The 24,451-nt window shown below is 35.7% G+C and overlaps 1 protein-coding gene across 3 annotated transcripts in view; it reads right to left on the reverse strand.

The window, feature by feature from the left end:
- Nucleotides 1-24,451, reverse strand: part of LOC123313385 (RNA-binding protein Musashi homolog Rbp6) — a 1,061,117-nt gene that overhangs the window by 255,053 nt on the left and 781,613 nt on the right. The window lies entirely within an intron of this gene.

The following is a 24,451-nucleotide window of genomic DNA, read 5'->3' on the forward strand; positions in this document are numbered from 1 at the left end:
AGTGCTTCACAGAAAATTTCATAAAATATCGGTATTTCTATAGCAACGCAATGTATCGAGAGAATGACGAAAACTTCCCGAAGATAATCACTTGTCAATCCACCCAATATAAAGAAATATTTTCCGCTTCTTCATGCTTACATCCTGTACAAGAGGAGCTCGAAAAAATACCCTGCGTCAGTAATCTAAAGATTAGGGAGGATGTTTCACACCACTACTGAAAAAAATACAACATCGTCGACGAAATGTCTAAGCTATAGCTAAAATTTTAAGGAAAAAAATGATTTCACAAAATTGCGATAATTTCATAGCAACGCATTGTGTCCGAAAAGCATAAAAAAAACTTTGTAAAGATCTCTACTGTTCCCAAATTCTTCGCCAGAAAACAAAAATTATTAGCTACCTTATATTCACACCTCGTACAACAGGAAGAGAGAAATTATCTGTGCCAGAGACTCGGCCAGAGACATATGGGGGAAGGATGAGGCTTTGCATCACGAGGTGAAAATGCAATATTATCAAAGTATTGCAAAGTTATGGCTAGTGAAACTTCATTTGCTGCTTAGTTTAGTACCAGTCTCAAGATACGTTCAATGTAGAACTATAATATTATCTTTCTATTTCCGTTTTCATAGGAAGAGCCCAAGAAGAAAAAAGGGCCATGACTTGAAACCCTCCCGATTAACCCTCCATATCTTAAATGTTTAATTTTTCAATACGTTTTTGCATGAGTTTTGTTTTCACATTCATTCATTCTTGGTGAATTCTATTTCATTACATTCATTCATATGACCATAACTAACTTAGTATCCATTCCCTGCCGGCCTATACTAGGGATTAATGTTGCTGGTGGTCTCTTATAGGGAGGGGGTGATTTGCGGTGTTCAGTGGGGAAAAGTGCCCTACAACTTGATGAGGGAGCCAACTGCAGGATATATTAAGCCTTGAAGATCTGATATACGACGGTTTTTACTAAGATGAAAACTATAAATAATGTTTATCGAGCACTAGAGGCTGCGCAAGAAAAATCTAGGGAATTGACTACAATTGTGTTTTTCTTGACATTTTATCTGCTTTCATTATGGTGGAAGTATCTAGGAAAGTCGAATAAACAAAAATCTGAAACACCGTCTGAAATTCTATAGTTTTTTGCCGTTTTCATGGTGAAGTCGTATCAAAATCTAGATGATAACATGTTTTTCGGATTCAGCACCTAAAAATCATATAGATCCTCGAGAAAAATCATTTACTAATTTCTTCCTGAATTTACCGTTTTCAGTCACTAAGTGACTGGACCTGTAATGGTCCCATCAGTGAAATATACACTGGCCCTCGAAAATTCTAATTAACATGTGACCTCCTCAGCTATGTGCCGCATGCGTTGAAAAGATCTACTGAGAGCAATAGAGAATCAAGGTCAGTTGTTCTAAACGCACACAAAGCCTTCAATTGTGTCTGGATCAGGCTCTCTAAATGATCTATCTTCTGCGATTGTTTTGAAAAAATAACACTCGTATATTATAGATTCCATTAGTATAACACTTAATCTGCCAAAGAAACGGTTACCCCTAGTCACGTGTTCCAATCTAACAGGCTGACATCGATAGCCCGACGCGACGACGAACAAAGAGGGTGCAAGAAATCAGCAACGATATCTACTTGATTAAATCACGAGAAAAACCAGTTAGCATCCCCGTTTAGCTCGCAGACATTGCGACGATAATCACGAGGCGAATCATCAGGATGAAGTCATTAATTCAACGTAATGCTTCGTGATAAGAGCCAGTGGATCGTTTGGCGAATTTCCATACACAATGTTTCCAATTTCCAAGTCAGGAACTCAGGAGAACATTAATATGTGATATCCGCAGTATGGCAAAAAGCATTACACATTAACGTAGTAGCAGATAAACTATGAACGGCGTATTCATGTGAAAGCACGCAAATTCGTCCATGTTTGAACATGGAACTGGGATAAATTGTTTGAAGCTGGTCCGAGTTTAAAATTATAATGTATGCTGAGCGTTGTACATGTTCCTGGGGGCGCTTTTCTGACAGCCGACTTTGGCGTAGTTGCCAAATATGGAAGAAAAAAAATAACGTAGTTCCAATCAAATTCAAGTGTCAAATACTATATTCCACTCAAGAATTATTGACATCCTAATAGGTCTTGAAAGTCCAGACGTAGCTCAATATCCAGTCACCAAAGATCTCCAATAATTTATGTATTCTTATTCTTTTGTCTTTCTTTAGTTTCTTTTATAAGTGGCTAAATACAGTTGATGTATCTTTCTGCTCTGTCTCGATGTTTTTCTCATGTTTATTTTTATACATATTTCTTGCTGTTTGTCTGACTCTGGTTTCATCTACTCATCTTTCAGCCTCTTCAAAGTAGAATGAAATTCATCGTTCTTATCAGTTTATTCGAATTTGCCAATCCATATAAAAGCGCTAACTTTCATCAAATAAAAGTTTTGTCCACAAAAAGATGGAAAATTTGTTTGTTTGGAATTCAATGATGAATAAAAATATGTTTTCAATAGAAATTTTATATTCCAACATCAAGTTGAAACTGTCTTTGAGACCTCATAAAAAGAGAAAGTCTGTTAAAAAGCTCTCTGGTCCATATATCCCACTTGATTATATTTATTCGGTGGAATTCTGTATGAGCAAATTCTCTTTGAAGATTATTATGTGGGTGAATAACTTCATGGGTCAAATGAGACTATACGGACGAAAAACATTGAAAACAATTGGTTGTGCCACTAACTAATTAACGAACTACTTGACTCAATTGAAAACAAGATTACACGAGGATGTATTGATATATCTAGTTGGTCTAGACCAGTTCCATGCATAAAAAGAATTTCGTTACCATAGAAATGAACAATAACTCATTAGAAGTGTCAGTGTGAAGTTTGAGGTCAAAAAATAGACCAGAGTTACGCAATGAATTAAAAGAAAGAAGATGTCCAGCGAAATTGTGAAAATCGAAAAATTGGAGTATCGAGCCATCATCAAGTACCTGTATTTAAAAGGGTTACGAGGTAAGCAGATTTACAAAGATATGCTGAATACACTTGGTGATCAATGTCCTTCGTATGCGTCCGTGAAAAATTGGACTGCAAGCTTCAAAAGAGGTAAATTTTCCATTGAAGATGATGACCGATCGGGAAGGCCAGTTTCTGTGTCAGTCCCCGAAAATATCGATGCAGTTCATGACATGATTTTATCAGACCGTCGAATTGGGCTAAAACGGATATCTGAAGTACTGAATATTTCATACGATTTCATCATAGTTCACGTCAATTTAGACATTTTTGCAAAATGGATCCCCAAATGTTTGAATGTTGGTCAAAAGCGTGCAAGAGTAGTAGCATCGCATTCTATCTGTGCTCGATTTGAAAACGATGTAGACTTCTTAAACCGAATTGTCACTATGGATGAGACTTGGGTACATTTCTATGATCCAGAAACAAAGCAACAATCGATAGAATGGCGGCACTCTGGTTCTCCAAGACCTAAGAAGTTTCGTGTCCAAAAATATGCTGGGAAAGTTCTTGCTTCATTATTTTGGGATTGCCATGGAGTAATCATGATTGATTTTTTGGATAAGGGTAAAACAATAACCGGGGATGACTATTCGACATAACTGACCACTCTACGGGTAAGAATTAAAGAGAGAGGACTTGGAAAGCCATCCAAAGCTGTTTTGTTTTTGCAGGAAAACGCCATTGCACACAAATCTCATGTTGCCAGGCAAAAAATTCTTTATTTAGGGTTCGAATTACTAGAACACCCCCCTTATTCACCAGATTTGGCTCCATCCGACTATCATCTTTTTCCTCAACTGAAAAAAGTTTAAAAAGTCGTAAATTTTCATCAAACGAGGAAGTAATAAAAGTTCTGGAGGTCTGGTTTGCAGAGCAAGAAAAAAAAAATTTTTTTTGAAAAATTGCAGGTTCGCTGTAAAGAATATTCCAATTAAGAGGAGAATATGTTGAGTAATAAAATATTTTGAGATTGAAATTTTGTTTGGTTCTATAGTAGGCTAAGAATTTGTCAATTTATCCTCGTATATCGCTGCAGAATTGTTCGTATATTGATATCTACATGTACTTCACCAATTTCCGGTTGGTTCTAGAAATTTGTTTTCAATATACGCAACACTAATAATGTTCCCGATAATTCGCAACATTGAAATCAAAAGCACTACTTTCATTTCATTGCATTTGAAAATGAGTTCTTCTGAAAAGTCATTCTACTTCATCCTTGGAATATATTTTGGACGTGAATAGAAGTTATTTTGAATCCAGTGGTAGATATGAGTCTCACGTGTTCCCTATTTCAGAAGAAAAATTCCAGGAGGACCATTTTAAATTCCTCAAATCTTTTCAGCTAATACCTAGAGTTCTTGAATGACCTTCCATGCTTTACTGTTTCTGATGAATGAAGCTTCAGAATGTTAAACATTTCTACAATTCATGAAAAATATAACGGCAGAAATAAATTGATTCTAAATCTGTTGCACTGTGTTCGCTTACATTCGATTAAAGAAAAGGATATTGAGGTTTTTCAGTTCAAGTTTTCTTTGAATATAATTTGTCCTTTAGACTCTGGAGTCATTTCATTTAATTTGTATATCTGCATGCAATAAATACATCTTGATGATAAATTAATTAATTCCTCTTTAGACCTCATTCTAAGGTTTCAACACTGCCTTTCAATCAATATTCCGTAATAGGTATCGATATCTCCTTCAATACCAGCACTGGACATTATTCTTCACCGTCCAACAAAAACGCCTTGCATCGACGTTATCCAAATGATAATTAATAATGGACCTCATCTCCGTCGCAATCCATTTCCTGTCCCATTTTAATCAAAACGGTATTGTCTCCTCAACCACCATTTTCATAAGCCATTCGAACTATCGCAGTTGATAAAGGGGTATATAATGGAGATCTGTATAATTCTGGCCGATGATGAAGATCTGGATATTGTTCGTTTGTCAATTATACAGTTTTGTGTGCATTTCATCCTGGACATTGTTGTCCGTTGCTCTTCGTTCAGATGTTGGTCGTGGCAGCGAGTGATTCGGACTGGGGGAAGATGGATAGTGGCAAGGTGGGATAATGAAGATCGAAAACGGGATAGGATCGGCAATTTTCCCGCCGATTTCAGGGACATTGATGAATTATGGAGGGTCCTGTCCGGTGGACGCGCATTTCTCTGGCATATGCATTCACGTTTTTGTTCAGAAATTACTGCTTACGAATGAGTGGAGGATATCCCAAATTGTTTGAGTTTGACTGTTCCTGGTACTGCCTATCTAGATAGGTGAAAACTTCATTTTCGTTAAAAGTCCCTTAGTGAAAACCGTTTCACGATACCTTTTTTTTTCTTTAAGATAGAAGTAAATAATGATATTTTCTCGATTTCGAAAATGTGCCATAGCTTCTTGAGATAACTATAAAACTTTCTACAGGCACTTTTTCACTGGAAATGCGACGTAATAATAACACGAGTCAACACCAAATTTGACTTCAAACATAAAATTTCGATAGTTTAGATCTTAATTAGACGAAAAAAAAAATATATGGCATGAAAATGTTTGCTTCTGTGTTAAGGAGACTGATTCAACGATATCATTTACAATAACTACAAGCAACATGTGGAGCCCAAGGCTTGTCTTGATTCCAAACAGGAAAGTCAAAATATGCTTCCTAGGCTTCAGAGAGAACGTCAAATGTCTTTAATTCGTATTTCACGTCACGAATTATAATAAATTGACCACGTATAAAACAAAATGCATCATCATCGTATTTACACTTTCTTGACGACATTTTAAGTTTGTCTGGGCTTGTAAACAACACCTTAGCGTTGTTTATGACTCTAGTGACCACTAGCGGCACTTTGTAAGGGTAAACACCCCACTCTCATCGCGCGGTTTTTGAATTATTAAGAATTATAAAAAAAATGAAGAATGAGCATTAATACTATAACTATCACAAACGCAAACTTTATACGAAAAACAGGTATTTTCTTTTCGTTTTTGTGCATAATTAACCGGAAAATCCTAGTATAAACGTTAGGACAAAGAACGAAAAATTTTTTGTAGAGCCGTGTAATATACTCAACTTTTTATCTTCTGTGCTAAGGATGGAGAAAGAAATACTTTATTTCAAATATGGATGATTACTTTTTTTGATCCCATGTTATAAAAAATAAGCTTTTCAAATATAAATATACATATATCTCAAATGGCAGGCATACTCAAAAGATGGAAGTCACATTATGAGATCTGATCACGGAACCCGATATGTTCAACAACAGAAGTAAGGATTCAACAAGTTTTTTGAAATAAAGAAATAAATTCGACAACAAGGTACGAGGCTGTATGGAAAAATTTTTAGCCCACTATAGAACCAAACAAGATTTCAATGTCAAAATATTGTATTACTCAACATATTCTCCTCTTCATTGGAAACATTTATTACAGCGAACCAGCAACGTCTCTAGATCTTTCAAACAAAATGCGCCTTCTTGCTCTGCAAAACAGACCCCCACAGCTTTCACTACCCCCTAGTTGGAAGAAAATTTACGACCTTCTGAACTTTTTTTCATTTTAGGAAAGAGATGATCTGCCAAAATCCAGCCAAATCTGGTGAATGAAGGGGGTGGTCTAGTAATTCAAACCCTAAATCACGAAATTTTTGCATTGCAACATGAGATTTTTGTGCAGGGGCGTTGTCCTGCAAAAACAAAAGACATTTGGATAGCTCTCCGCGTCTTTTCTTGTCAATTTTTTCCCGTAGAGTGGTCAGTAATGTCGAATAAGAATCTCTGGTTATTGTTCTACCCTTATCCATGAAATCAATCATCATTACTCCATGGCAATCCCAAAAAACTGAAGCATGAAGTTTTCCAGCAGATTTTTGGACACGAAACTTCTTAGGTCTTGGAGAACCAGAGTGTCGCCATTCCATCGATTGTTGCTTTGCTTCTGGATCGTAGAAATGTACCAAAGTCTCATCCAAGTAATAATTCGGTTTAAGTCTACATCGTTTTCAAATCGAGCACAGATCGAACGCGAAGGTTCTACCCTTGCAAGCTTTTGTTCAACATTCAAACATTTGGGGATCCATTTTGCAGCAACTTTTCTCATGTCCAAGTTGACGTGAACTATATGATGATCGCGTTCGTATGAAATATTCAGTGCTTCAGATATCCGTTTTAGCCCAATCCGACGGTCTGATAAAATCATGTCATGAATTGCATCGATGTTTTCGGGGACTGACACAGAAGCTGGCCTTCCCGATCGAGCATCATCTTCAATGGAAAATTAACCTCTTTTGAAGCTTGCAGTCCAATTTCTCACGGTCGCATACGGTTTTACTTCTTGACGTCAAACTTCGCACTGACACTTCTAACGAGTTATTGTTCGTTTCTATGGTAACGCAATATTTTTTTATGCATGGAACTGGTTTAGGCTAACTAGATATCAATACATCCTCGTATTATCCGATGTTCATTTCTGAGGAGAATGGCTACCTTTCAGTACAAATCAACTATGAACCATCTTATAACGAATATCTTATAACGATATTTTAAATGATCGTGTAAAACATGGCTCGCTGCAAAAGAGAAGCAGTTGTGTTTTGTAGCGAGATCATGCAACAGAAAGAAGTTTCCACGAATGGGTTTGAGATCCTTGCACACCAAAATCTATAAAAATCTTGCCATCCATTTACGAGATAATTGAGGTGTTCCATACTTCGGACGCAATCTATGTAATGAATAATTGCATGTAACTTTGGTTGTGTATATTTCAGGAACGTCTGGAGAGTCTATTATACTCTGAACATATCCCAAGACGAAAAACCAGACCTTTTAACAACACGGACAAAACCCGCGAAATCCTCCATCCTCGTCACCAAAGAAGAACCGGCAAAAATGAATCCCTTGCACGAGGAGCAAAGTTTCATTCCATCTCATCTGAATTAGTCGGCGCGACACACTTCAGCGTAACATCCTCGAACTGTTGATATTCGAGTTTGCTGAAGTGTGCCGCCGGTTTTTTCGAGATTCTCTGATTAAAAGTTGTCGAGTGTATCCCTACGCGAGTGTAATAAGTTGAGGAAGAATACGGTAGCAGTGTAATCTCGGGTTCGTAGATGTAAGGCGCTTGGTCGCTTTCAAAAGTTTACATTTATAATTCCACGGATCAGCACTGCTATGTCGTCGGTCCCCGGGAGTTATGCGGGAGATGTACGTCTCTATTCCCCGCTGAATATTCCGCAGACAAAGTCCGGGACGAGTCCGGACTAACACTCATACGCTTCTCATAGTTCGCGGTCGGTAAGTTTGCGACGGAAAGGAAACGCTACTTACGAACCGTTTAAAGTATTTGGTTGGGGAAATCTATTCCTTGGAAAAAGGATTAGGATGCGAAGCACTTCCGGGAAATATGGAAAGTTCTCGAATTCTACCCACCGTGACCGAAAGGAATTTATTGTAATCCTGATAGTTGGGAATTCGGATCCTGGAGAGGAAATCTTCGGCTTAGACGGTGGTTATTTCGAATGGAAAAATTTCGAAGGGTTCGGTCTTAAATTTTTCGGGTTTCAGCCTCGGAGTCTTTAACATTGTGTGCTATCTCGAGAGATTTAAAATTCCATATTTCTCTGCCAATTTATGTTTTGAAACGCTTTTCAGATACGGTTTTCGAGCAGTCCCTGCTTGGACACAAGTTTCTATAAAGTAGATGACACCTGTGGACATTGTCTTCTTACAAACCAAAAAACTTACAAAAATTAAACTAAGCAAATATAGTAGTAATAGTAATAGTAATTATTTATTAATCAAGTTGAGACATTGAAAATGTATAGGAAAAGTCGATAAAGAAGCAAAACAGAAGCAACAAATTCAGACAAAAAATAAAGTTACAATGAACTATCCCCAAGATATTCTTCAACACTATAATAACAAGTCTTAGGCCCAGTTGCAGGAAAGTCCATTAAGATTTGATGTCCCATCAAAATTTAAAACTGTCATTTTTGAAGGGTAAAATGGAGGATTAAGATTTCAATGAAGTATTAAATTTTAATGGACTTTCCTGCAACTGGACGATAATTACTAAATTTTTTAATGCACCGCGAAAACTCGTCCTGTTCAGCTCCCAAATAGAATCTGGCAACTTGTATACAACTACACGATGATAAAAAGGAGATTTTTCAAATTTTATAGTCTTGTGATGAGGAAAAGAAAGGGTTTCTGCACTTCTAGTGTTGTAACTGTGAAATTCAGACAACTTGCTATACCTTGAAATATTATCTCTTACATATAAAAATAGTTTTTTTATTCATATTATGCCACTGAAAAACAGATATGTAATAGCTTAGTTCGAAAAATAAGGTCTCTTGAAATTTCTCGATGAAAGTACCGTTTTTGGAGAAAAAAATTACCAACAGAAGCGTAACGTGAGTACTATAAAGGGTGTTTCAAAAAAGGTGACCCCCATCTCTAGGATAAGTAAAAAACAGAAAAATAATTGGGGTTTGCTCAGTGAAAAATTTTTGTAACGCTATCCGTATTCAAGATAAAGGTTGTCGAAGGAAAAAAAATTATAGACATTTTTTATGATTTTGCCGAAACTAGGGGAAATATTGTTCTTAAATTTTTCACGAATATTTTTCAGAAGCTGGTATATTCCATGAGTTTGTTTTTATATTTATCTGAATCTCTAGAGGGCGCTAGTTATACGGTTCGCACCAAGTAGTATTGAACCTACTTTTTCCAAGGTTATATTCATTAATCAAAATTTCAAGTGATCTTAAACATCATTAGATTTTAACCGAAACGATTCTTCTGGTAAAATTCGATACTGTGTACCGTTTTGGGGATATTTTGATTTGAAAATTATGAAGTAATAATCGTTGCTGATATAAAGTAATGATGAAGTTATCATTTATTATTGTTATTAACTAATATGCAGTATGTGAATTTAACCTATTCTTCGTGTATTTGAGACCCCGTCGATAAAATGAATACATGTAAAAAAAATTGGTATTGAGAGCATTCACTTCTTCTTCAATGAACAATGAACTTAATCTCACAATTGGTTTTATCGAATGAAATGAATTTCGGAATATAATTCTTCATTTATTTGATGAATCATTTCCGGACACAAGATATCACCCACGCCTTTCAGTTTTCTCATTATGACCATTATGTACCATGAAAATATCAAAAATTCAAAGTAAAATTTTCGGAACCAACGTTTTGAAAAAGAAAAGTACCTATTCTTCATATGTTCTCGTATAATAAGCATTTTCGACTAACTTGATGTTAAAAAATTAAAAAGTATCTGTGAAATTTGAAAAATTGGGTACACTGGCTGAATAAAACTGTTTAAAAGACCCACAGATGTAGGGGAAGGTGGGGTATGACGGGGACCTTAAGGCATTTCTTGAATAAAACCCTTCTTTATAATTGCACAATGTAGGAACTTTTATTAAGAAAATAATCAGTTTTTCTTTTTTCAATAACAATCAGTCAAAACAAAACAAAAATTATTCTTCTCATTTAAATATCTAATTTAAAAAATAACAAATTCTCACCGTCTTACCCCAACTATAGGGCAAGACGGGGTACCCCCTTGGGTAAGATGGGGTATAGAATATTCAACAGTCACATAATGGGCAGATGTGGACAGCTTCATCATCGTTGTCTTCCACTCCTGCACAGCCACAATGCGCCCAATTAGAACAAACCTGGCAAGTGATCCATCCTTCGGTAGACTCGGAATACAAGCCGTGGCAGTATAGACATGCAGTATCTTCTTTTTCTGATGTCTGAGCTTCTTCTTCAGGTTTTTTAGTTTTTCGAGATCTCCTCTTATTTGATTTTTTCATTTTCTTTTCGCTTGAGACATCAGGTTTCGGTTTCCTACTGTTCTGTTTTTCCTCTAATTCTGTTTTATATGGAGAAGCAGTGATAATAGCTGTTTTTCCTCTTCTCCGAACTTGCCTCGTTTTTTTTTCGGCCATTCGTGGATAAGGCATTAACTGTTTGGGGCTAACCAGATGGAATGCTGCATTATCCAAAGAATCATTTACTGAGGCTTGTTGTACTACATATGAGGTCGTAGCAGATGGATGAGGTAGAGTGTTTGCTGAAGAATTTATGGTGGTGTAGGTGGCCGATTGAGTATCAGGAAGTGACGAAGTTATTGTTGGTAGAACTGTCAGTGTTCGCTGTGAGATTGCTGCTATCGATAAATATAATTTTGCATGGAATCTAAATACAAAAAGAATAGCAAAGGAGCGGGTAAGATGGGGTCCCAACCCCGTCTTGCCCCGAAGTAGGTACCCCATCTTTCCCAAACTGGATTTATAAGGTATATTGTATTTTTTGAGGTTATAAACCAAAGCAAACCGGGACGATTTAATGAGTTAAGAATGGTGAAATAAACGAACATTAATGAAAAAATATATCACGCACCTTGTATAACATATATTATGAACAGTCACGCACTTTATACCAGCCAATAATTAGATAAAACCACGTAATTTTAGAAAAACATACTTACCAAGTGGGTTCCTGCACTTCTACTCCTAAATTTTACTTACACTAACTAATACTGATGAATACCGTCAGATGACGTTAAAATAAATTTTCTAGTGGTAACTGCATTATCCATTTTAGTAGGGTCCCCATCTTACCTCGCTACCCCGTCTTACCCCACCTTCCCCTAGGTATTGTGTCACAGATTTAGCTGGTTATTCTGAGGGTAATTCTGTTTTTCCAGGTGTGACACAGCTCATTATGAAAGCTCACAATAGCTATATGTTTTTATCGGGGCCGAATCGAAAAAAAAAGTGTTTATTTTTACCTCAAGAATCTACTGTTAAAATATTTGTACGAGTCAAAGACTCACTTTGTATATAAAATTTTTCGTACTCATATGATATTAAATGTAATACTGGTTGAATTTTGAATCGGAGTTGCAATGTATATGACTCCAATCGTGTATCATAGCTGATACTCTCATTGGTTAGTTGATCGAATAGATACCTTTCGTCACAAAATCAAACACTTATGAAAATAATTCAGCAATTTGCAGGTGTATTTCACCGTGCTCTTTCCACTTCAGAAATTCGGTTATCTCTATTTCAATTTTCCGGTAAAGAGATAATTATATTGATTGTCACACTGGACTCCGAAGATTTACCGGTGCAAGAAATCAATCGAATGCACTAGAAAATTATAAAAAGAACAAAATTCGATTACGAAAAAATTGCGCGAAAAAACTTCGATACTTCATCCAGCCAATTCCGTTCGGAAGAACCGAAAATACAATACGTCGAGCGAAGGAAACAAACCCCGAAAAAAATTCCAATTTTCTCGATACATCTCCCGCCATGAATCACACGATCCTTTTCATCGTTGCGAGGGGGGCTTACGCAAACCGTCCGGATAAATTTCCCGCGAATGCCCCAGCGGAATGCCGGCTCGGATTTCGAGCCTAAATTAATTAACCGCCGCGTCTGGGGCGGCGGAGAAGCTTAGCGAGTTTTTGTCCGACCGACTTATCCTACGGGACGTATGCGACACACGTGCTGCATTCCGTAGGCGCGGCACACACTTCGACTTGAGTTCGTCAACGTGGACGGCCTCAATAGGTCCCTAATCAGCGGAAAGGCACGACAACGACAGCGATTCCTGCCTCAAATGCCCGGGAATTGTCCCCTTTGATAAGTAGGTAGCCGCAGGGAAATACACAATTACGGGTAATTACAGGTTGTTGGTTGTCGTTGGGACTGTTTGCCGGCACATTCCTGGGAGAAATGTACGAAACTAGAAGGATTGAAACTCACGAGTTTCCAATGAAGCAGGGTAATCACAGGTGACCTTACTTTCTTCGTATGTCCAGGTGTATACATTGGCGCATTCACCTATTTGCAACTATTACTTAACCTACGCCATTTTGCAACCAGTGATGCTGTTACTCGTTTCAACAGAATAGAGGGTTCCCTTCCTTCTCAAACCATTCAACAATAAACATTATTTTCACTTGATACAGATGACTAACCATATCCCTTTATAGGGCCATTTTTTCTCTTTCTTTCTCTTTCTTAACGTCACTCACAAAAATACGCAGTTAAACTCAAGATATTTCCATGAAATTTATTTTTAGTTTTTTATTGGGCAGGTGAAGAATTTCTACATAAACTTCTACAGAATTTTTTTTCACTTGTGGTTATATAGGAAGTAGCGATCAACTTAGTTCTTCCAAACGGCATGCTCAATGTATTATTTCATTTTAGATCCCCCGAATTGATCATATGACTATTGATATTTCGAAGTTTTCCAGAGTTATTTGAGTTACGTTCAGATTCATAATCAAATTTTTCGTCACTTTGAGCTTAAAGCTTCCTTTACTGTCATTTTAACGTCCAGTTTCATAATCGAATTTAACGTCACTTTAAGCCTGAAGCTTTCTTTACTGTCATTTTTAGTAGGGTTAAAGGAAGCTTTAAAATTAAAGGGACTTTAGGTTTGATTTAGAAACCAGCCGTTAGCAGGGTTAAAGGAAGCTTTAAAATTAAAGGAACTTAAGGTTTGATTATGAATGATCAGGAAATGGTGAATAGCTACACCTTGAAAGGATAAGATTTCCAGCAAGTGTGAGTGAAGCCATGTTATAAAGATGATTTTGTATCGAAAACTTCCTTATTTCATATGGAAACCCATATTTCATGTTCTCGAATTCTGATACTATTCATGAAAACAAATACATAATATCCTAACTACCATATGTGTACAAAGAAAAATTTCCGAGATATTAATTGAATTCGGGTTTCTTATTTGATTGAAATATTCTCCTAATTTCATAAGAAAAAGGAGATATGCAAAGGTTTTTGAATAATTAGATCTTATTGAAAGATTATTCATAATTCAGAAAGACTTCAAAGCATTCCTCACGCTTTGTATTAAGTTTCCTTCGTGAGTTGAATATACCATATTTTTTATCCTAGTTCTGAGTTCTTAGATATGGGGTGAACGTATTGGCCAAAGATGAGGTAAAGTAATTTCCATTCGTGAACTGGGGCATTTTGTAAAATGGAACTTATCATTTCCAATATTGAACTATTCGAAAATAAGTCAAGTATTTCAAACTTGATGCATTTCCTGCCTCAGAAATGGATAGAATATAGTTTATTTGTTTTTAGTAATAGAATCATAATTTAGAAAAATAGGTTTCTATTAGATTTACGGAAGATTTAGATGAAATTCTGGCGAAATTTGTGCTTTAAATTCAGAGTGAAACGTGCACAACATAATAATAATCAATGCAAATTTTATCCTACTAACATTTAAGTGACATTTAACCATCTTCGGGTCATATACCAATCAGAGAATAATCTCTGATCTCTTATCTCTTATCTTTGAAGAGCTTCCTAGTCATACGATCCAAGTCACGTTGAAATTTTGTGGGAAATCCAAAAAAACAATATTATATAGAGCATGTCGTTTGAAAAAACGAAGCATTACGAGAAGTGTCTAAAACATATTCAAGATCTTCTACATTATCCTAGATAAAATAAAAATATCCTGCACAGTTCTTTCCCCAATCTTCTGAGAGGTTAAGAAACACCATATGAACATCTCCATAATAATCAATATCGATAATTTCAATAGATTGAAAGCTGAGAGATCCCCAGAAAGGTCAAATTGAGCTCTCCATCGCTTTAAAATGATATCTCGATGGACCATCTGGTCATCAGAAACTCCTATTCGTTGTAGAAGAAGTAATACATGAATAATTCCGCCAACTCTCCCCTTGAATATTCACAGCTCTCGAAACTTTCCGATGTTATTCGTTCGCTTCCGTTAGTTTTGATATCTGTTGGCAATTTCGATGTGAAAATCTGTAGTTATGTTTTCAGGTTGGACATGAAATACTTGAAATGTATCTATTTAGGATATCAATTCTAGACGGAAGTTTTTCCTGTAGGAATAAGTTTATACTGTATGAGTGTTATGTTTCACAATTTTGTTTTCTGAAATTACTTTTTTAAAGTAAAATATTGCAAAGGTTTTCCTCAATTCCAAATATTTATTACCCACTTCAATTAATTAATTTCAGTCAACAAGTAGTGACAAATGATAATAAATATAAATTCGATTCTGTAAACTAACTTCAGTTGAATTATGCCTCAGGAGGATTGAAGTTTTCTGGAGTTTGAGACGATGTTAAACTGAATAGTATTATTTCAAGTTGAAAAGATCCATAAATTCCGAAACCAACAGTCAATATGATTATTATCTATCCAAGAGCACTCAAAATGGAATTACGAATATGAAATGAAATAAAAATTTCGAAGTCAAATAACCATTAAATCATTGTTTTTTTTATTTGACAAATAAAATGTCATACGTTCTTCTCATTCTCCTATAGAAACAGAAGGAAAGATAAACTGATCAACGCACAAGGTTCGGAAAGTTCCAGAAAAAAATAAAAAAGTGACAGGCCAACATTTTCGATACCATGGCGGAGTTTGCGCATGCACCAATTTGCAACTTCTTTATGGTGTCGGAAGAAGAACAAGGTAACTTTTGGAAGCTTTTTTGATTCAATAAATGAAGTGAAGGTAAAATAAGAAACTATGATAAAGACATGTCACATTTAAAATACAAGAATATTAACATCTCAAACGGACAGTGTCTCAAAATTGTGATATATTCAGTTGCTTGATAAAAAAGGTTTATGTATTTCTAAAATACAACTATTTGAGCTTGACAAAAGGCAGTGGAAGGGCAACAAACTTGCTACTCATCTATACGTTCAACTGTTTTTGAGTTGAGGACTATGAGTACGAAGGGCTCAACTCAGATTGTAGGCTGTCCTAATATATTCGTGATTCTCAGTGACATTTCAATCGCTTTTCTTGACGAAATATTGGGTACTGAAATCTTATATTCATGATAAATGATCCTCCAGCTGGAATCTCCACCACTAGTTTTCCAAGCATACCATTTCCTCAGAGAAAATCAGGCTGCACGAAGGCAAAGCGTCGTTAGTCACAGCCGTCGTCTTCTATATCCGATTTACATGAAGTTTGGTACGAAACGCGCCATACGCTTCCGTATTAGTTACGTTTACGTAGTTACGCTGAATTCCGAGAGAACAATCCGTAAGTTATAAAGGTAATCTCCTACTTCGAAGCTCAATCCCGAAAATATGTGGATCGCAACGTACCTACAGTTGGATTATCACTATTCTAAGTTGCTGATTATCCGGGAAGTTTCAAATTTCCATAGCAGTCAGTTTTTCAATTATAATTGTTTCAAGGGAGTTCAGTAGATGTATTGGCAATTTCCATGCACACTATTATAGTTGGGAAACCCAAGAGGGAAATTCGGCATTTACTCGATGGGTCAGATTAATAAAAGGGGAGATACCTTGGACCCTGCAGAGTCCAAAAATCAAACCCCCGTATATGGGGGGAATTGTTTAAGACAGCCTATCAGAATAGTAAAAAAAACGATCATTGTACATACTTGAGCGTGTCAGATTAGGATATATGTGGTTGATTACATGTTAAAAAGTGTACTTTCTCTTAATCTGACAATTTGAGCGTGAAGAGAATGTGTGAGAAGGCGTCAAACTTGTAGCAAAAAACGTGACTTCTACATTCTCGAGCGCAGTATCTTTTTTCTTATTTTGAAGCTAGTGATTCAAGAATAACGAAAAAAACAAAATTGACAGTTTGGGCAAGCCGAAACAATAAAAATTGGCAGTAAAGGTCACAAAATCAGTTTTTTTCAATTACCTCTTATCCTGAGTTTCAAATTGTTTTTGCATTCATCATAAAAGTTGTAGAGCATAATATTTTCCACAACTTCTGTCTGAAGCAATGTTTCCTACGTTTGAACGTTTTTGAGATATATGTCGATGACTGGGTTTTTTACATTGACCTTGGCCCTATCGCACTCTAACTCGAAAACGGTTAAGAGTATGTAAAATTGATTCAGACAAAAGTTGTATCGAATTTCATTATCTACAATTCCCATGATGAATACAGAAACTGTAAGAGATACAGGAAGGGAGATATGAAAAAAAAAAGCCTTGTCATCATCTTCAAACCCCTCCTGATTAGTGTTATATTAATGGGTCAACGTCAACACCGAGATTAACCATCTATATGAAAACCTGACACGCTCATATACATATGTAAGAGTAACTATGTTTTTTATATTTTCAAAGGACCGCTGTGACCTTGCTTCAATTCCGAATTGTCAGTCTCTCGAGAAGTAGCTTCCTTTGGGTCCAATTGACATATCCTCTGAAAATCTGACACGCCCCAAAAATTTTTTTTTAACATTTTCAACTCTTTCGTACGGTCAGCCCCACCACGCAAACTATTAGATTAAAATGAATTTATTATCAGAGAAACGTGAGGCATATACAATATCTTGATCTGACACGCTTGAGTATGTACACTTGACGATTTTTTTTTATTTCTTTAAAAACCTGCAGACGCTTTCCCCACCGCTGAAGGTGCATACATCATAGAACCTTTTTTTTCTAAATCACGATTTAGCATCGTCGGCTCCCCAACTATTATATGTTCGATATTTTGCTAGCAAAACGACGATTTTTATTGGACTCGGAGTTACGGAGTCAATTTTCAGTGTTTATGCACACTTCTCAAGTCTTTTTGACGACAATAATACAAAAGTTTTGAACCATTTTGCGACTCCTATAATCTGAAAAAAGGTTATTCACAATAACATGAAATCTGGAAACCGAAAGTCGAATGTGAAATGTAATATCGCACAGATTTTTTTTCAAGTATTCTTCAGGTATCATCATTACCAATTTCTCTCATATCAACGTCATGAATCCAATTATTTTCGTTGGTATCATTTTACAAGAGAAAATTCCATATCATTCCATAGCAGGAATATGAGGGAGGTTATTAATACTGGTATTCACCCCCCGAGTAAACAACATATATATCTAACTCCAAATGGCATGTGAGCGGAAATAACCGGATATATGGTCATGTTACCAAAAAATCTGCGTTCACATCTTCGTTACCGAGAACTGGCACGGGGGAAAAATATCATCTCGACGAAAAAAAAAATGAATGAACGTATGTGGAAATTCCATATTTCATGAGACACTTTTCGGTACGAATTCCATTCAACAATGTATCCCCATTGGTCCCATATCCCATACTTTACGTGATACGTAAAAAGAGACGTAATAAAAAGCGGTGGATTGTCTTTTGATATCCCGCCTCCGACCGTACGTCTATCTCTGTATTCTTTCCCCGGGCCCTGATGAATGCCTAAATAAGAGCCGAATATTTATGTCTTTCCGTTTGTTTTATTGAACTTATGATTTATGGGAAAGATCGGTTCCGGAGATACAAAAAAATGCAATTCCTCCGGAGTTTTCGTAGGGGGGTTATCCGGTGTTACGAGCGCGGTATGATGAAAATTTCAATCCTGTTTCACGATATTGGCAGGACTAGGCACTATAATATGCGGTTTCCATAAAACGACGTGAGAGGCAAGAAAAAGTATAGCTAATGTTTTTTTCAATAATATCCTTCGTGATAAGATCTTGAGTCAGTGGCTCAATAGAAATTTTGTTCGGGGAGGGGCAAAGCCTAACAAAATATTTATTATATGAAAAAATAAAATATTGCATTCACGCATTATAACTGTTTTTGGAATAAATAACCACATTCTTTAAATTTTTTTAGCACAAATAAGACATATGTATATGCGAGTCTACATATAACACATAGCAGTTCGACTTGAAAACAAATAGTAGATAAAACCTACCAAACAATTGAAACTACAGAGTAGTTTCAGTGAAGGTTCACAAGAATCTATAATAAATATTTTAAATTTGAAAAAGACATTTTGGATCTTTCAGCTTTGCAACTTTAATACCAATAATAAATTTCACCTTTTAACATTGTTTTGCTGGAAAACTGGACACTGGACTGTTTCTTCTTTCGAGCAGAAAAATTAAAATGCTCTATTTTTTAATTTAATTAATTATTATTGAATTTGCCATCTTTTAGTTTAAAAACATCATGGGTTTCAAAAAATATATATTTAATTATAGTCCAGTGTTTCTCCTGAATGTGGCTGGAGAACCTGATTTATTGGGATAAATCAGACTGGAATATTTCCATCAAGTCTATGTTCATTTCATCGATAACAATAAAGCGAGCATAAAACTTGATGCAAAAAGGAGGGTATACATTTTGAAGCATTTTTCGAATAAGTTATAAAATAATGAGGTAAATTTTTATACAATTCGGCCATTGTTGAGAATATTTGTACTTCGAATTCTATACTCTGCATCATTTATGCATCAAATTTAATGCTCACCTTATTGGTATCCATGAAATTGACGAGAACATGAAGAATTTATGTCAATTCGATCAATTAACTCAATATTTCATATTTTCAAGCCATGTTCAGAAGAAATCATCAGATCTCTATATATTTTTGAAAGCTGCGATTTTTTTTTAATTTAGAGATATCGAATTCAAAAAAAGTTTACCACTCAGAAGAAAAAAAAATTTGCCTCATTATTTGAAACTTAAAAGGAATATCATTTTTCAAGACTTGTAATGGATTCTACGTAAGAAAGTTTTATTAATGACTCTATAATGAAGGATCGCAGGAGGCTACGTTTTTCACCATTCTCTAATTCTTCGAAAAAGAGCTAGAACAGCTGCCATCTGTTTTGTTCTAGCTTATCTAGTTTCCGAGATCTCCTCACTGTAACCTGTACATGAAGAGTTGAAAGAAACATCGAGCATTTTTTGTTAATACCAAAGACGAGGAATTGGTGACTTGTACTACTACTCTGTACATATGCGAAAAAATTCCCCAGTCAATTTCCATTCAATTATAGAGGGTGTTTTAAAGGTGAGACTTTTTTTGACAGAATAAGTCGTTTAACCACAAATTGTCTATATAAAATATTAAAGATGGCTGAGATACAACCCCTTGAAGTTCGACAAAATTTCATTGAATTTCAAGTACGGGACAGTGGAAGCTTGCGGCTTCGCAAAAACGAAACGAAACATAAACATATGGCTGAACAATGAGTGGTTCAGTACCAAGTTCATCGGAGAAAAACGTGCATGAAAATGTTTAATTAAAATTAATTTAAGGGATGGTTATTATTTATTAATATTGCCTTGCGCATACGCCAATTTGCAACGTTTCTATTCCAGTTTACAAAGATATGGATGGCATTCATTTTGATTTCACTGTGACCAACAACCAACTATACAGAACCTATAAAGATGTAAGTAAATCAAAAGAAGTATGTTGATTCAATGATTTTTCAAGATATACAGGGTGTTTTCAAAGGTGAGGCTTTTTTATAGAAGGTTGAACTCATCAAAATAAATCGTTCAACCAAAAATTTTCTATGTCAAATATCCAAGATGGCTGAGATACAACCCCTTGAAGTTCGACAAAATTTCATTGAATTTCAAGTACGGGACAGTGGAAGCTGACTCCGGCTTCGCAAAAACGAAACAAAACATAAACATATGGCTGAACAATGGATGGTTCAGTACCAAGTTCATCGGATTAGATGCATCAGGTAACTTTTGAGAGAATCATAATTGTTGTATCTTGCAAAGAAAATCGAGGCAGTTTCTAAAAAGTATTTATGTTAGTCATAATGGAAAAGTGCTATGATGTTTTTCCATTTCATTCCATTTTTACGACGATTTCTGGAATGTTCGAATAAGAAGATTATGATGCCCATTGTGAAAACTTCAGAAGAATTTTATCGTTGAGATTTTGTATTATTCTATTTTTTATACTTGTGTCCTAAGTCTCTTATGTCAGTAGGTATCGAAATGAGCCATTTCATGAAATCGTGTAAGTTAGTAAAAAATAATGAGAACAATTCGGCAATCCTAAGTTTCCATTTTCATTACCAGGTAAATATCGAACGAGCCAATATCTTAAACGAAACCACATGGTCGAATCAGGAGATGAGTTTTTTCCCACTGCTTTGCGATAATTCAGCTAACAAACGGTCTAGGGTCGTATTAGGATCTATTTCAGTATCTAATCATTTTAAATTTTCTCATTGGGAAAGTTTTGTATAGGTGATTTTTGGTGAAACGCTTCATTTTGACCAGTTCTACCTTCTGTTGAAAAAAAAAGCTTCACCTTCCAATACATCCTGTATTTCAGTACCCCATATCAAAACAACCTCGCTCAGCTTTTCGTGTTCCAATATCCATTTTCATCCCTAGTTCCCGAGAAAAAAAAAAAGGAAAATGAATAGCACTCGGGATCGGACCGAGTCTCCGATGAAAATCGAAAAATCGCAACCAATGCGGCAAAAACGATCAGTCAACAGAACCTCAACTTTCTAATTCCGTTTGCGACAAGATTCGCTTTCGGGGAGACGGGCGAGTCCATAATTCATTTCCTCGGGCGCGGTTGGAATCGTTCGGTTCACGGCCATCACAATGGCTAAAGGTACATCCGGTGATAAATCACTAACCGGAGTTGCCGACTAAATGGTGGAGTGCCAATAAGAGAGTCCGGGACCATCACTGCATTCATAAAACACAAGACTCCGGAGAGTCGAATCGATGATTTATTTTTCGGGCGATGTGCATTTCGCCGCTCGAGAAGTTCCTCCTAATTATTACGATGCCGTAAAACCGGGATTTGAGGCTCGACGCCGGGAAGGCGTTGGTGAACGATGGGGTCGATACTTAATTTCGAGGGGGCTTAGGTTGAGAGCGGCGTTCGAGAGGGAGAAATTGTGATCTTTCGATTTAGTTTTTCCCGGGAGTTCCTACGATGACTGGATTTTTCTTCGGTTCAAGAATTCCATCGATACTTCGTGCATAGGATGTATCAGCCAACCGCTCAAAACTATAGTTACACGTTCGATATTTCCCTGAGACTTCTACCCCTTCAGTTTCACTCCCTTGAGTTCAAAGTGACTCCCTCAATAGATGAAATGGGATGAGTGACACCTTAGTATTGACTACAGCCCTGCAATTTCGTTCACTTTTGCTTGAAAAGTTTGGAAAATCGTCCAAGTGAATAACATTAATAATATGCGAGTAGAATATTATGACTTGTCCAATACTTTTCATCGATCCTCTCTGAAATAATCATAATTTCAAATTATGGTTGGTTAGGTTTATTTGGCACTTTATTGAAGTTTTTTATACTTTTAGCTAATAGTCACAATTGATTCATCATCAGCGATTCATGACTTATATACCACAAGTGATTTATTAATGACGTGATGCCGTGAGAAACACATATACAGGTTGTATTTAAAGGTGAGACTTTTTTTTAACAGAAGGTAGAACTGGTCAAAATGAAGCGTTTCACTGAAAATCACCTTTACAAAACATTCAAAATGACAAAGTTAAAACAAAATTCAAAATGATAACTGACATAAATAGATGACCCTAGACCGTTTGTTAGCTGAATTATCGCAAAGCAGTGGGAAAAACTTCGACCATACGACCATATGGTTTCGTTTAGGATATTGGCTCGTCCGATATTTACGTGGAAACTTAGAATTGCCGAATTGTTTTCATTAATTTTTAGTAATTCACACGATTTTATAAAATGGCCCATTTCGATACTTACTCACAGAAGATACTTAGGCCACAAGTGTGAAAAATAAAATAATACTTCAAAAACTAATAAAATTCGTCTAAATTATGGACGAATTTTATCACAATGGGCATCACAATCTTCTTGTTCGAACATTCTAACAATCGTCGTAAAAATGGAATGAAATGGGGAAACATCATAGCACTTTTTCAACATAACTAACGTAAGCACTTTCAAGAAACTGCCTCGATTTTCTACATTTTTTTTTCACCCTACATTGCACGATACCACAATTATGATTCTCTAAAAAGTTACCTTATGCATCTAATCCGATGAACTTGGCACTGAACCATTGTCCAGCCATATGTTTAATGTTTTGTTTCGTTTTTCCGACGCAGGAGTCTCCTTCCACAGTCTAGTACTTGAAATTCATTGAAATTTTTTCGAAATTCTAGGGGTTGTAGCCAAGCCATCTTGAATATATTATATATGTCTACAATTTTTGGGGAAATGACTGATTTTGATGATTTCGACATTACACATTCAATATTCGTGATTAAAATCATTTTGCTACAATAAAGACACAAGGAACAAATTGGCAACAGCGTGCTATTCATAAATATGAACTGGCCTTGAAAAATCATGAATGACATGAAACTACTGACAACTGTCAAAATATCAAGTTATCTCTGGTTCATGGAACAACTGCTGTTGATTGAAAGATGCCAAACAATATATTTGTTGTTCCTTATTTAATATTATTTATTTCCCAAACGAGGTTGCCAAGTAGTGAAACGGAAACAAAGGACTTTGATTTTGATAATATAAAATGATGTAGCCATTTTTTTATAACTTTTCGAAACAGTAGTTTATCAAAGTGATACTTCAAGTCATTTCATTATTCCTTTAGTTTACTAACAATTATTCAATAATTGCTTGATTAAACATTCATTAGATCAGGAATTACGAATTATAAGTCACTTCGATCGAGTCCTCACCCTACTATCTCCGACACTGTATTTTTTGGTTCTCACTATAAGGCTTGAGAAGAATTCTTGTTGATTAATTTGTCCCTACAAAATGTTCACAGAATACTGATTTTTACGTAATTTGACCTGTACGTTATATGTTATATGAGAGACACACACTAATTGTTAATTTTTTTTTTAACAACCCTTGCTTAGATATAGCACCCTAAGGATTGCTCCTGAAAAACAAATTTAATTTTTTCTTAGGAACCAGAAAACTGACCAATGAAAAAGTGAGACATTCAATCGGGGCGAGAAGGCAATAAATTTTTTTTATGGTTCTCCCCTATAATGACTGCTTATATCTGCCTACTAGGTGCTTTTAAGTTCGAAGTTAATTCCAGCTCATACGATATAATACGTGCGTGTTTATAATTTTATTTTCTAAAAAGCGTTATTTCAAAAAAGAAATCATAAGAGACTTTATTCGCTCAAAATGAATTGCTATAAAAAATTAATAATGTGATATGATATAAATAACCAAAATGATTCATGCGATTCATGCACCTAGGGGGAACACCATCGTTCGAGAACCGTAGATAAGCAGGGGCTGCTCAAGAAAAAAATCTACCCCTTAAATTTTTTGGCAACTATTCATTTATTCCTATATGTTTACGTTTAATCGATTAGAAATGTATTTTGATTCCAATTTTTAATCGTGCAATTGTTAGAACTTGCTGCTTCTCAGTTAAGAATCAAATATTCGCAAATAATATTAAAAATCTTCGTTCTGAGAGTTAGGAAATTGAATTGGGTTGGTT

Source organism: Coccinella septempunctata, chromosome 5 (assembly GCF_907165205.1).
Source record: "Coccinella septempunctata chromosome 5, icCocSept1.1, whole genome shotgun sequence".
Lineage (NCBI taxonomy): Eukaryota > Metazoa > Arthropoda > Insecta > Coleoptera > Coccinellidae > Coccinella > Coccinella septempunctata.